At 43.1% G+C, this 4,949-nt stretch overlaps 1 protein-coding gene across 3 annotated transcripts in view; it reads left to right on the top strand.

The window, feature by feature from the left end:
- The window catches only part of gatad2ab (GATA zinc finger domain containing 2Ab), a 30,202-nt gene that overhangs the window by 5,344 nt on the left and 19,909 nt on the right, over window positions 1-4,949 (top strand). The window lies entirely within an intron of this gene.

The raw sequence follows: 4,949 nt of genomic DNA, 5'->3' as shown, positions 1-4,949 counted from the left end.
TATAAATCTTGCTATCTTATTGGTGATGGTATTTTTACGATGTTCTGTCAAGGGGTCTGCTGAAGCTGAGGGCTGCTGTATAGTTGCAGTCAGACATGGTTGTATGCTTGACGTTGCTCCGGTGGGGATACAACGCTATGTCTGCTGCGCAACTAATGACAGCAGCCCCCCTTCAGGGGCTTCAGCCAGTACCCTTGACCAGAACATCGTAAAAAATACCATCACCATAAGATAGCAAGGATTTATATGCCCAGAGGATGTGTAGTCCATATTGGGTGTGGTAAGAGTGAATGGTCTATCCTACAGGTACAGTCTCTTACGTTAATGTTTTTCGACTCGAGCCGCTGGGAGGTCGATTTGCACTACTTTGATAGTAGTAGGAAATAAGCATGTGGGGTGTCCATTGCCCAGTGTTTTAACTTATAAAGGCATGATAAGGCTACCTGGCATCACGGCATACCCAGGAACTGTTTGGGGGTTTGCTTAAAAACTACGACTTTTAACCCAGTCATTTTCACCCATGAAGTTTCCTGTAATGGACTCATCCGAAGCATTATAAAGGCAGTGGGAATGACAGTGTGATTCAAGGAATGATAATCAGGCTCATTTGTTTCCCCTATGTAGTGTGACGCTGGTAAGGAAGGGCATCATATGCCAGGTGTTGTGGGAACGACCTCAAAGCAGTCGGAGCACAGAGGGGCACCATTTTCAGAAAAAAAAAAACTATTCTTTACCATTGTGATTTTGCTAGGGGTGACGCCTACAGATTGTCACCTGATTTCCACTATCCTTTGCCACCCTTAATTGTTTCTGTGTTCTACAACAGCAAACTTGGTCGGGATTTGAGAAATTGGAATGACTATTGTAATTTGTAATTGGGGGTAGTTTACCAGTAAGCTCAAACTTCAATGTGGTAATTTAAAAGGTACCAGACTCCGATGGCAAGGACCGCCAGCCTCTTGATAGATAGTTTTGCAGAAAAAAACAACGACGTTCCTATTATTCAAGTGATTATACATTAATGAAAACATTTACCTGATGAATATTATTATCATTTTCTGCCAATACGATTCCTCCTACATGCTACCACCTTGGAGCCTGTGTTAAACCCATGTCTTTGATGACTTTTTAGACCAGGTTTATGACAGGGCCACTGATGAAATGCATTTACAGCAAATTTCTGCAACCAACACAGCCATGTGGGCAGGGAGTCAGGCAGCGGCCAGTTTTGGTCCCACCTTGCGAACAAATGCCTTGCTGCCTGCCATGTATCCAGTTGGCTGTCTGCCTGGTTTCAGCGATTTGTATTTTTATGAAACGCTAGAAGTCAGTAGTAGATACTGTCGAAAGTGTACTCTGCAGCACTCTGGACACTGTTCATCATGGAGGAAACGCCAACTGTTGTTAGGAGGCAGAACCGAACTAAAAACACATTAAATTCTATATAGCTCATGTGCTAACATTACTATGAATCCCTGAGTAATCCGTTATAGTAAGAATGTTGCGGTCTAGTGTGAGACTACCAACGCATACACCAGAACTGGACAGAAAGCACCACAATTTCAGCACGCACCTAAGCACCTACCCATGCCTGGTAATTGGTCAAGTGGTGTGGTGTCATCACTTCGTGACCAGAAATGTCTTCTATTGCTTGCGCCATCCAACGTGGTATGGCTCCCAGAAGAGGTATTATCAGAGATGTCAATCAAGTCAATGTTTGTGATAAACTCCTCTAAAGCTTGGTTTTACGCATTTGATCCTAGCTATTATACGTGCGCATGGGTTATAGCTCTGTGAACAATTATATGGATGAGCCCCAAGGATATGCAAGAATGGATAAACATGTATAGTTGTAAGGAAGTGGCCAGGGGCAAGTAGTGGACATGGGAGGTGGGCTTATTTAATATCTTCATACCTTTTCTGTCTTCAATGAAAGAACCACATGATGTCACGGTGGGCTTCATAGCCTAGTCTACTCCGACCATGTGTGAGATGGGAGTTGAATTGTTGTAAATACTGGGGAGCACATCATCATCATTGTGTTCTTAGGAGACCAGGCTGTCCACGCGAGCCCCGGAGTAACTTAAGGAGCGCCTACGAGGAGCAGGCGGAATATGCCGAAAACATAGTCTTCTCTCCGAGGGCCGTTGTAGGCAGAGGGCTTTGCGCGTTTGTGCTACTTTCTGGCCAAGTGTCGATCACGTCTAATTGTTGCTCTGTTTGTTGGTTCTTGTTCAACCTTTTAATTAGTTTTTTTTTTTTTTAGAAACACAGAAATGAAATCAGTTTAAACCAGTTCTGCTCGATGCTTATGGAAAGATTAGCTAGTAGTTGACGCGTTTGCGCGAGGAGGAACCTTACTTATTACAGGAGAGAAAATTGTACTGCCTTACCTGCAAGCTACCTCGACGAGTACCACTCTACTGGCGTGAAACCAACATGGCGGGCGCTAAATCTTGGAACCAATGATAGTTTCCATATAGATAACTAACTCTTTTATCCTAAGCATTTAGAAACGGTGGCAGTCACAATGGCACTGGTTCGAAGTAGAGGATCATGGTCTGTAGGCGGCATCGGGACGCGTTATTAGGAATCATACTACGATGTTACATACTTTCTATAAAACGGAATGAAGAGTGAAATAGGACCCCACGCTCCTAAGCATTAACAGAAGAGTAAAGGGGGTCGATTGTACTGATTGAAGGGGTCTATGCATGACGCGAACATATCGGCATTTTTCAATCACACAAAAGACTTTGAGGGGGGGTTAGCCTTCTTAATACAAGCGGCGCAGGAGGTGGTGAACATCAAGTGTTACACAGTCTGCCCTCTCTGGGACGAGCTGTATCTTTCTAACGCATGTCTTATAACGCTAAATGGTTAGATTTTGTAAAACACATGCCCTTTGAGTCGGGACATAGGACGTCCCAGAACAGTTTGACTAGAGTCTATAAGCGACTCTACCCACAGACGCGCGCGCGTTATTTGCTATTTCCGAGGCGAGGGTTATTTTGCTTCCTGATATTCTGACTATATCACAGCGCTGCTCAACTGAATTTGCCTCTATAGGCCTTTTTACAGCTCCAAGGGTGGGACACCTTGGTGACGCCAATTACGAAACCTCACTCCTCGCCTGCCTCCCTCGCGACTCCTGCCTGCACAACCCCCACGCCCACACCAACAGGCTTCCTCCCTCCCCCCCACCCCCGCGTCTCATTCCTCGACGTCGTCTGCCACACCTCACACCCCCCCACTCCTAGGGTATAGTGAGTATATTTGTGGTAAGCTATCGATGTGAGTTGCAAGTGTGTCCAATGAAAGCTCACATGTAAACAAAGTACAAAGCACCATGTGGTCACATCTCGCGCAGAGCTACGTGGAGAAAGTTTACCAAGCTAGAATGACGCTACTCACTGCCTGAGGATGCGCATTATCTGAGTGCGCTACCTACGTCTTAGAGGGAATTCTTGTGTCTGTAACAATTCTGTTTCTAGAACCTATTCCCATGTGGCCAAAAAGTCAATGTATTGGTGTTAATAAAAGGTCTAGACACATGTCTAGGTCATAGGAATACCTGTTTCTGGGGCACGTCACCGCTCATCCTCTGGGTGTGCAGGGGTTTATTGGATGAACTCCAGAGATTCTGGCTTTGGTCATTGGCTTGAGTAGAGGTGACAGAAGCCAATCGACGCAATGAAAAGCAAACACGATTTTGGTCTTGATTCTATTCGTAGCTGTTTAGCATTTTTGCCTTGTGGATTTTCCATGTTCCTGTGTTCTCCAAATACAGTGCTCCTTTCCTCCCCAGGAGTTTACATTATCAATGAGTCAATTTAGATGCTCCAGCTTGCGCAGGCTCGCTTGTGGTTTCAAGTGAATTCAGCTGACCCCTCCCTCTCTATCGATGGAAGAAACTCGGCCTGTTGACTATCAGGTCGTGGGACCTGCTCGTATGGTACGACCAACTGGGTACTCCTAAATAGTAGATCCTTTACTTCAACATGAACCTGCTCTTGTTTTCTGGTGTGTTTGTCTATTCTAATTTTTAGCTTCTCATTTACCATTTCTCGCTTGTTTGTTTGACGCTTGAGAGATAGCAGACACAGGTGTAATTATATTGAGTATAAGACTTGGTTAAACATTTCATTCCTCAGACAATAATTGACAATATTTTTGAATGTTGAAAAAGTTCTTCTCTTTTGATACTTTATCAATGATAGAAAATAAGTACAATAACGCTCATTTGTGCCCTGCAAATAACTGCTTTGACATGACTTGTGATCTTTTTACACTATTTTGATTCACGTATGTCTGATGTGGCACAAAAGAATGACATTATCCTAGATATCAGCACAAATTAAAATCCATTTTAAATATTAGAGTGGATATGCATTGTTACTGGTTAAGTGCTAGCACGTTCATGCAAGTGCTCAATTCCATTATCTTCATATATTTTTTCCTTTATAGGCGATGTTGTGGCGACTTACTCAAATTTTCCTATCTATATTTAGGTTGGTCATACATATAGTGGCATGTAAATATAATGTAATTCAGATACTACATGGATCTGGATGACCGGAGTTCAAGGATCAAATTCGATATCAAATCGGCTTATTGAATCAGTGAAACGCGTGGTTCTAGACGACATTATTTAAAGTATGATGTCAGACTGCTAAGTATACCAATTAAAAATACAATTGGATACAGTGCACAAAAGACAAGCATATACTCTTGTGCACAAGTTTTAGTCTCAAAGGCATTCTAAAGTGAAATAAAGCTACCACCGAACAATTTATTCCACAAAATGAGGAAAGAGCCAAAATTCTTACACTTATCAATTTGGTTTTAGCATTCACATTAAACCAAGTTGGAATTAACACGCCGCTTTCTTGGCACGGAATGGGCATACGAGCCTTACTAAGTTTTAAAAACCTTCCTCTACGAGGCTC

Source organism: Morone saxatilis, unplaced genomic scaffold, assembly GCF_004916995.1.
Source record: "Morone saxatilis isolate NCDOM2014 unplaced genomic scaffold, NCSU_SB_2.0 Contig12, whole genome shotgun sequence".
Lineage (NCBI taxonomy): Eukaryota > Metazoa > Chordata > Actinopteri > Moronidae > Morone > Morone saxatilis.
Note: the sequence above shows the minus strand (reverse complement) of the source record. Positions and strands in the feature narration are given on the sequence as shown.